The sequence below is a fragment of the Lathamus discolor genome, chromosome 1 (genome assembly GCF_037157495.1).
Source record: "Lathamus discolor isolate bLatDis1 chromosome 1, bLatDis1.hap1, whole genome shotgun sequence".
NCBI lineage: Eukaryota > Metazoa > Chordata > Aves > Psittaciformes > Psittacidae > Lathamus > Lathamus discolor.
This window is the reverse complement of record NC_088884.1, coordinates 101,296,207-101,307,002: the sequence shown is the minus strand read 5'-3', so window position 1 is coordinate 101,307,002 and position 10,796 is coordinate 101,296,207.

Genomic DNA, 10,796 nt, shown 5'->3' with positions numbered 1-10,796 from the left:
CCCCTATGTGCTGTGTATGTCCTAAGTACATTGGCAGAAACTGCGTTCACTAGGGTGGTCTAGAGAATAACACTTAAAGGTGGGAGTGAGAAGAGCTTGCTTGCACTCCAAACCTGCTACTGGCTTCTTTATGGAGTAAAGTTGCTCTCCATGTCTCTCACTTTTAGCGCTGTCTTTCTCTCGTAATGGGCTTAGAGAGGATGCAGTTGATTGATTAAAACCTGTTTGAACTCTCACAGAGTAGTATCCATGACTAAAAGCTTCTAATCTTTTCAACTGCTTTGAGCACTGCACCCACTGTAGCTGGTCTTGGCCTGGAACATTAGTGTTTAAGCAGAATATAACAATGAGGCATGTCTGGTTATGACATCTTTAATATGAGTTAATGAAATGAGTAATAATAGTCCTGTAGTCCATCAGCACATCTTACTGACACTGCACAGGCACACATAACTCTTGTTTGTTCCCTATGCTGGCTTCACATATGGTCTTGGTGACCAAAGTTCAAAGTCTTAGTCTCCCTTTTCAAGGTGCTGAGCAGTCTGATCCCGATGGTATTCAAGACCAAAACCATCTGTCTCGATGGTCTCAGGTCAAGACAGGAGTTGGTGACTCTGCTCGTTCTGTGTAACTGGCTTTTTATTTTTGAAATAAGGTTCTTTCTGCTCATTCTAGATAATTCAAGTGTCAAAAAATGGAATAAAAATTTAATCCTGAAACCTGTGGTCTCAAGACTAGATAAGAATTGGAGTGCTATGAAAGAAACGTTTTAGAGAAAACATGGCATTTGCAGTAGTGAATGTAGCAGTGGGCTTGAGAGTGTTGTCTTTGCACAAGTGTAAACAAGATAACAAAATTCAGTTCAGATGTGGTTGTAATAAAGTCCACATGCAAAAATCAAGAAATTCAAATGATGGTTGTCTCAAATTACGTTCATGTTCAGTAGAAAACTGAAAACCTGGAGGACAGTACTTGTATTCCTGCCCAATCTGTCCATGACTGTTCATGTTGCCTGACATTTCTTGTTAATTTGTTTCAATTTGTTTACAAATTTGCTGAACCAAAAAATTCTTTGTGATAAAATTTTACATGTTGAATAATAATCTGAGGCAATTTTGTTAGATTTATTTTCCTTTTTCATTTCAATTAGAATGGGTTTGTATCTTTTCAGACTGTTTTCATCTTGAAGGGGAAAATACTTTGTTCTTGTTAAATGATAAAACAGTCAATAGGTTCTCCTTTAAAAGTATGCAGTACTCTTCAGATCATTGAATATTTTAAAACGTCTTCAGCACAGTTATTCACCAAGATGAACAAGATTTCCCTCAGTGGTCAATCTGAATCGTTCTCCCTGCCACTGGCTGAATGTCAATGTTAATTCACGAGTGGGAGTGGGGAATCTATGGCTGGGGTTCAGGGAAGATTGGGAGCTGGAAGCCTGGAAATGAATTTTTTTGTCTATGGAATTACATCCTAAGAATTCGGATGGGGCCTAGCCAACAGTGATTCTGGGCATCCCAGCCGTCTTGGAAATTAAACTAGATTTGACTGCTTAGGCAGATTATTATCAAACACAGAATCTGGTATAGAGCAATTAGTTTAAACTATAAAAATAGTAATGTTTAACAAAACTGGGTTAAAATAAATAATGAAATTTAATCAGCCTACTGGATAACCTTTTTCATCAAAGATTCAAAAGCGCTCTGCAACCCTCTGAAACTGAATCTCCAAGTGCCTTTGTAACAGATTATTACCTGTATTTTATGAAATGCTGCCTAAAATTTTAACAAGATGTCAGTTCCTCAGCTGATATGTTTATAACTTCTCTGGCTTCACTTGAGTTGAACTGATTTTATACCAAAAGAGCATCTATTATATTTCACAAGTATTTAAAGAGTAAAAGGTTTGACTAACTGTGATGGTGATCATCACATTATTGTCTAGAGATCCATTACTACCTGAAGTTAGAAAGAATAAGGACAGGTGAAGAAAATAACTTTGGATATCTTGAGGTCCTTATTCAGGAAAATCTTATCTTTGACACCATTTATTGGAAAGATAATGACTAAACAGCATTCTCCTAGACTGTGTAGACCATTGAAGCAAAAGCTGATATAAAGGTATAATGGTATAGTAACCTCAGGGGAACTTTGCAAATCCACTGTGTAAATGGGGGATTAATATTCTGATATATTATAAATAGCAATACAGGATTTGACACACTTTCTTAAAATACCACATCAAGTTCATTTCAAAGAGTGGATGAAGTAAATTTGAAGAGTCTATATACAGTCCAGCTTCAAGTAGTAAAGGACTACCAAAGAAAGGGTGATGTTGCCAAAGAAATATCTCCTGAAAACTTCTTCTTGTGGGACTAGGCTGGAGCTGGGCATCTTAAACTAAAACTAAGCCAATGTTAAATGCTAGGGTTAGGATTAAGGATGTAAGAGAAAAAAGCCTAGCATTCCAGTTGGAATGGGGCTACCATAAAGCTGCCAGAGGAAAGAACAGGCTGCAGAAAGACTTGTCCCTGCAGAAATAACATCATATGTGGCAGGGATGGGGAACTTGGGCTAAGGGTCAGCCCATAGCTTGACATAGTGTCAAGGATTATGCTTAGAACTGGGGATGGGAAAGAAACTCATTTTATGGTATCATTTGAATTGAGGATACCAAAAGCATTGTCCACTGAGGACTTTTCATGTGGGACTAGTCTGAGGCTTAATCTATGGTTTAGTCCATGTCAATGACTAGGATTAGGGAGGTGAACTAAGGAGAGACAAAGCTTAGGGTTGCAGGTAGACTAAGAATGTAAACAGACTACCAAAGGAGAGGGAAGGGTACAAAAAAGTTGGCTCCTGAGAACTTCTTGAAAAACTATGTTGTGGAACTTGGGCTAAGGCTCGGCACATGTATGGGGTAGGGCTGGGGTTAGGAGAGAGACCAGGTGTAGAGCTGTAGGTGAAATGGGGATGTAAAGGTACTGTCAAAGAGATGGTCAAGTAGACTTCTCCCTTCAGAAATTCTTTATGTGGGGGAGAGCTATGGGGCTTCCCATACCACTCAGCCATTGTCTAGGTTTGGGGCTGGTAGAAAGACAGAGCCTAGATCTGCTGTACCGGGGCTGCGAAGGGGCTGTCACAGGAAAGAGCAAGCTGGAGATGAGTTTCTCTTTCAAGTGTTTCATATGGGACACCATGTGGTTTTACCAGTTAACATCTAGAGTTCTGTTCCAACCTATATTATTCTACGATTATGTATTGACTCTGGGAAACAATGTGAAATGAAATACAAAACATCTCTGTGGCTGCAGCTCAAGTTTAAAAAAATAGAAAATTAAGGATTATTCTCCCATGGTCTCCTCAACATGAAACAGTCTGATGCAGCACTGCATTGGCTACTATCCAGGCTAGTTGGGAGGTAAATTGTATTCCTTCTCCTGGAATCAAGCCTTCACCCTCAATGCCCCCAACCGCTCTTCTCCTGAGAGCTGAAGTCAGCCAAATGGAACCACAAGACTTGTGAGACACTGACATTCACAAACCAGTCCTCCCACTCTTCTGCCTCAACATTTCCCTCGTTTGCTGAATTTCCTTCTTGGCCCAGACAATTCCAGGCTAGACAAGTCTTTGCTGTGGCAAATCATCTAACCCCTTTGGGCATGGAGAAGACAAAATGCATTTCCTCGCTCCAGCTTGCAAACATATGAGTCTTGATTGTACCAAAAATTCAGCTGTTGATTCTAGCCATATGACACTTCCAGCACATATGGGAGAAAGTGCTTGGAAACTGGGAATGCCATGTTTTGAATGGCTGAGCCATTCCTTCTTGGGAAGGCCCTCTGGGAGTTTGCTGACAGGTAATTTTGTGTGCCTATTCAAGTAGTCAGTCTGGCATGTCAGGCCTACTAGACGTTTATTTGTCAGCCAAACTTCTGATTTGTCACTATCTTTCTGCAAGGTTCCTATGATAGCCCTTAGAAAACATCTCTCTTACAAGTTTGCAGCTCTCTGTTTAAATCAAGAAGTTCACAGAGATAAGGGTCAAATCATAGAATAAAATGTTTCCTTAAGTACTAAGTGCTGAATTTTTAATTGTTGTCTCTTTCAATGGCCAGTTTAAAGAAGACAGAATTAAGCTGAGCTGTTTACCTTCCTAACGGTGCTTGCTATGGCATAATAAATGATGGGGCTGTAAGCCAAAGAAGGCGACTAGAAGAATGTTTTGTTTAGACTACTACAATAGCCAATTCAGCGTTGTGTCAGGAATGCAGTAGGTTAGGAGTAAGCTGAACTGGCAGAACTGCCGTAAGAATGATGACTTACAAATGACTGAAGGGATTAAATTTATGCTTCAGATTTCCCAAGACACCCCTATAGTATTTAAAGTTTATAGACGTGGGTGTCACTTTATAAAGGGGAGTGAGGGCGAAAGATTGTTCTTGTCTCTATTTTAATCTTCCCCCACCCATTTGTTCTGCATGGGTATTTACTTCATTGTATTACTATTGTATTACTATTGTATCACAAAAAGCTAAGTGCTTTTTGAAAAGTCACTTCATCCTCCATACTCCTGTTTTTCTTTCTGTAAAACAGCAATAGTACTTCCTTCTTTCTTTCTGGAGCCTCCAGCTCTCTCAAGTCTCTAGAGAGCTTTCATTATATTTTGTTTTATTGGCAGCAGAGCAGCAACTTTAGAACTGCACAGAGAACAAAGCAAATTTAGCTTGTGAAAACACTTGTATCCAGTTCAGGGAGAAACAAGCTCCAAGATGCATTTTGCTGCAGGCCTAAGGAGGCTTGTGATTGGAAAGTTGTGATGAGAAAAGAAAAAGCACTGCCTTGCTGCACAGAGCAGTGTGCCCCTCTCCCAGAACCTGGCTACTTTATTGTCTCAGAACGTCACTTTCATACTCATTTCAAGCTCTTTATTACTCCTTTGAAATGATTAACATACTGTTGACAAAACCTCAGTTTTGTTCCTATTTTTGATACCCTTGTATCTGGCTGTTTCTTTTGCTCCTTCCTAGCTCCCACTCTGAGAGCAAGAATCTGGAAAAAATAGTTTAGAATTATGAAAATTAATGGGGGTTTGGTATAATTCTGTATATTAAAAATATGTATTTGGTCATAGCTTGTAACAGCCCACATCTTACTTCAAATAATCTTCATCAGAAAGAATATTAGAGTGAAGAAGTTCTACATGACATACTGAGGCTTTTTGTGAATGAGGATTTACCAAGAGAAAGAATGAGGAAAAATTTTATTTTCTCATGTTTTACTACTGATTGCTAATAAATATGAGGTCCTCCTAATTATATGCAGACCTGTACGCAGTCATCCCTGTCTTCACTAATTCTAACTGTTAACTGATGCTGGTAGGTTTAGCTTAAATCGATATAAATCGATATAAAAAGAATGCTAATATACACAGAACAGTTTTGAAGGCCAAAGTCCTTCAGGTATAATCCTTAAAAATCTATTATTTCTTTACTAATGCGTCACTGAGCATATCAGCCAAACATACTGAGGGTTTTCTGGGGAAAAAAATATCAAGACCTTCAATGAGACTGAGATTCAGAGGAGCTCCGACGTTTCAGCACAAAGCTGGACTAAGAAGCACCTTTTGGAATAATAATACGAAGCAGTACCACTGTGAGTGATGAACAATTTGAAATTGTGACTGAAATCTGCTTTCTCTGGTCCCTTTGAAATGCACAAGCACTGTGTTTCACCAGGTTTCCTAAGCAGATATCTGTATTTATAATAAATACTCATCTGTATTTTTCTGCCTTTTGGATTTTTTCTAAGATGCATTGTTTGAAGGGCTTTTTAATACATGTTTAGTATGCTAATATAGGATTCTCAGAATAGGTTCAGACCCTATGTGCTGCTGCTCTTCAAACCCATTGGAGGAGTGGGAGTCATTGCAAAGAAGAGCTTTTGGTTTAAATAGGTAAGTTAGAATAAAATAAGAAAAATTAAAAAAGTGTCTACATAGGGACAGTAATAATGTTGATCTCCAGCAGACACAGCTGGGAACATAACTCAAGCCAGTAAATACTCTGATGCAAGCCCATGTGTTTCTGAATAATAAGAATCTGAAATTAGGAAAGAAAAACACAGTTCTGTGAGATGACTCTTGAATTAATCTGAGGGGTGTTATATGGCTACATACATTTAGGCTTTTCCTCTGTTTAAAGACTTTACAGTATTACATCAGGCCATTTTTTTGCAACAGTGCAATGGCGTAACATCATGCGCAAAGCAGTTCTGTTCTTCCTTCAGTGTTTAAGTACTTAGCTTTTTATTTAACTTAACAAGTGGTAGGCTAACTTGTATCTAATCCCAGTCAGTCTTATTCTGAAAACCATTGATCAGATAGTATTTTTGAACTTCACATAAGAGCAAGAAAACAATCTTAAGCATTTCTCTCTTTTTTAATTTCTTAAATGTGTCATATTCAAATACATGATGTGATGTTTTGCTTGATACTGAGAGGCAAAAAGTTCAGTTGGTGGAGGTTAATACTTTCTCAAAGCCTGAAGTCACAGTATGTTTTTCTACCCTAGAATTATTGTCCTAGTCTTTTAATCTTTTGAAGTCTGTTAAAAACAATTGAATAACACAATTTCTCTGTGGAAAAATTAAGGAGCATCCCCATATAGATTAGATTAATATCTTTGCTGCTACTTTGAGGGGCCTTTGAGAAATTTAAATTTAAACTACATGTGTAGTACTTTGCATACAATGTAAAGAAAACACCATAGTCCTATTTTCTTAGCTAGTGAATTCATATCACTTAGGAATACTTCATCCTAGAATAGCCTTCTCCCTACGGGCTGCAGCTGAACTGAAATTGGCAGGGGCCACTTCATCTTGGAATGGTAACTTCATCCCACTGAAGAATTTAAAGCAAATGAGACAAGCTGTACCTTACTAACTGAGAGCTGGAATCTGGACCAAAGTGTGCAGAAAGAGTTTTCATACTCTGAAGGTCTCTAAATTTGTACATGTCAATAGGTAATGTTCATTTATCTTCTACAGGGTAGCATGCTGATGTGGACTCATAGAACATCAGGCATATGGCAATCTGGAGTCTTGGCAAGAGGCAAAGTATTTTAACTTCAAAAGAAAGAACAAATGTTGTGCAATATCTTTACACAATATCAATGATTCTGAGTTTGCAGCATATCAAACTCAGATCCTGCTGTTGGTTAGTACTCTATTAAATAAAAGTAGAAATGGGACAAGTCTGACACAAACAGAGATTTATTTCATAACCCAGAAAATGGAGCAGGTAAGGCATTATTCAGGCAATAGTTACAAACAAAAGCAGACATAACTTATAGAGAAGAAAAACACATTTGTGTTTTTTATACTGAATTATTTCTTAGGTAAAGAGTGTCTTTATTATGGCCAAGATAGAAGTCCTGGAAGGCTTGCTATGTAAGTGCCAATTGCTGAGGATGACCATGATCTGCTTTAACTTGCTTATCTAACTTTCGGTAAATGGTCTCTTTGTTCTCATAAATCCATGCAGTTTGTCCATTTTGTACATCTTATTCCCTTATTTTTCATTATCTGTGCTTTTCCCATTCAACAATTCTTAACATCGTGTCACGTTAATGTAAATAATTTGTTGAGTTTTTAATTTAATCCTCCTTCTAGTGCAGCTGCAGCTGTTTTTAAGCTGTGCTTACATATTTTGGTTTACCTGAGTATTAATATATGGCCAACCCAATCACAGCTGTGACAACCACTATCTTGCAGAAGAGTAACATCCATACCCCTCCTCATTAAAATCTTCAATTTGGCTTAATTTCATACGATGTTTAGAGATAAGACATATTTTACATTTGTTTGTCTTCCAGTTTTGAACTTCAATTTTCTGAAGAGGACTTTTATTTTAAATTAAAGTGGATGTTCCTGGATATTAATCTGAATGGAAGAGCTGTGGTGTTTGTGGGAGGAATTCTATAAATCTTGATGGAAACAAATTATTGGCAGCTCTGATTACAGGCAAAAAGTATTTCTTGAAAGACTCTCTGAAGGAAAGAACCAAGTGTTGGTTAGTTGTGCCTCCACTCCTTCTACTTTTGATTTTGCTGAAATTGTCTAAACATTTACTGGCAGGAACATGCATGGGACAAATAAACTGTAAGTTCAGGGAGTTATTGTGGAAAATGAATTTGGAATTCATCAGTAAGTAGTAGTTTTATGAGGAACCTGACTGTAAGAGTTAGTCACTTAATAAGTAGATTGTAATACTACCATGTGGTTTGCATCAGTCTAACTAATGTAGTACAAATTTGAAAGCCTCTTTAGCTGATGGTGAATTATACATCGAGAGTTGGTAGACACCATTGTGAAAGTAATTGTTATAGAATTAAAATATCAATAATGGTTCATGCTACTCACAGGACAAAAAATTGCATTTGATGAATTATTGTGTGACATTTGATATTCCTTAGTATGAAAGTGTTCTTCAAAAGTGCTTAATTCAACAAAACCGTCTATGTCTAATTGCTGTGTTTACTTCATTAGCATCAAAGCTGGAAAAATGCCTAAGCTAGTGCTGGTTTGCATGTTCATGGGGGTATTTTGCATTGATCCCCTATATCAATTGGATAGTAGAAAGCAGAATTCTCCCTGCTACCATAAGGGATGACCAGTTTCATTTTAGGCCTGTTGCCTTTCATATGAGCCATGAACATGGACACTCTGCACCTTTTATTCCCTTCTCTTAATTGCATCCTACTTGTTGGTCCAGACCCCAGAACTAAACTGTTTGGCTGCTTTTCTACCACCCAATCACATGGTTCTTTGACTATAATGGCTCTTTCTTTGGTTTTATGCTTTTAGACTTTGACTAGAAATAGAGCCATATCGATTTCAAATAACCTTGCTCTTACCGTATAATGTGCATCTTAACATGGGACAAAGTACAAATCAGTGCAGGAACAAAGGTGGGATAAATCAGGAGGTATTCTAGGATGGCGTAAAACTGCTGAAGTTTATGAGTCTTCATGAATCTGCAATCTCATGAAGCACATTAAATTACACCAAACATTGCCAAATTGGAGGACATAATAAACGCTTTTTTTGTTCGTCCTGATGTACGAATGATGTCAAAATGATTTGATATTGCTCTGACAAAAACGAGAAAAGAAACAGGAGAAGGTGGTGTAACATGACTTCTTCCAGATGGTAGAGTCATGGTGTAGCAAATTATATTTACATATAATGTTATATGATTTTTTACCTTTGAAATTTCCATTCAAATCCAACTGCCTGACCAGTTTGCATGAACATCGAAGTCTTTCTAACTTATTCCTTCTGAGTGATGTATCTGCTCATAAGTTTCTGAGATAGAATTCCTCCTGACGCAGTGTACAACTGGCTTCAGTTACAATGTCCAGCCTTCAGAAAAAATTAAGCAAATTATTCTCAGCTGTTTTGAAAGCAAAGGTTGAGGCAGTTATAGTCTTCATGTACTCTGAATGACACTTTGGTGCTTTCATAACTCACACAGCTGTTGTTATAAATCTTGAAGCAGGATTGCTTCATCATTCCCAAACTGGAGTGAAAAACAAACTGAAATTCAGAAATGTGGGTTCATTATTTTAAAAGTTGACATTTGCAAATGCACAATAGAATGTCTTCTTTTTTTTCTTATGGTTAACAGAATAATTCAACGTCTTGCACATCAACAAATAACTTATTAATTGAGACCATCTGATGTATACAGACGAATTCAAGTAGACATTTATCAAGATTTCAATTCAACATTCTTAAACTATGTGCTTTAATTTAGGGTATGTTAATTGAAAAGGTGTTATTCAAACGACAGTTTATTTTACACATCACATGAAAATGTGATTTGTTATCAGTTAATTTTATATATTTTTTAAAAAGCCAAATATCTTTCTTAAATGTCAGAACTTGAAACGTAAGATGTGATAAAGGAGATTGATTTGGTGACATTCAAGAACAGTGTACATATTCTTATTCAGAAATAAAATAGCTTCATTAAATTTATTGTAATTAAGTTCCACAATTAATTAAGATAAAAGCATATGTGCAGGGTAACTTGATGTGATTTTACTAATCCATTTTAGAAGTTTGTTGAGATTGTTTTCTAGAGTGTGTATATATATAAATATCTCCATTTGAAAGGAATTAGATAACTGTATGTTATTGTGTTGACTTACGCTGCCTTAAATCTAAAACCAAGCAAAGTTGTTAATCAAATGGCTATTTAAAGGGAAATAAATTTGCTCCGTTATTTTAGAATCTGTGCTTTATGACATAATTCAATTAAGGAACACCTCACTGGGCACAGGAAACAGCATGATGCTATGTAGCTGGAATTCACAATCATACATCACATAATAACATCATCACATAATAACACAAAGGAACTTAGCTTCAAGCCAAAAGTTTCAGCCTGGTAAGAGTATATACCTGAAGCAAAGACCAGTAATAGCATCTCTCCAGATCCCTTTTAAACTTGATTGTATTTTGGATTATTTATCTTTCATAAAAATGTTTTACAATAATTTTCATATCTCTGTGGCACTCTGTAAGTATGCCCATGATACTTGTCAGGCTTCTGCTGTGGAAAATGATAATTTAAGAGAGATAAGACGTTCTATAAGAAGTGCATTTTTCCTGCTAAGCTGTTTACCACTATTGCTAGGAAAAACACTACCATTATTGAGACAGCTGCAGGGAAACCTGTCACCACGATAACACTGATCACTCTCTTATGTTTGGGAATACTCTGGGTAAAAA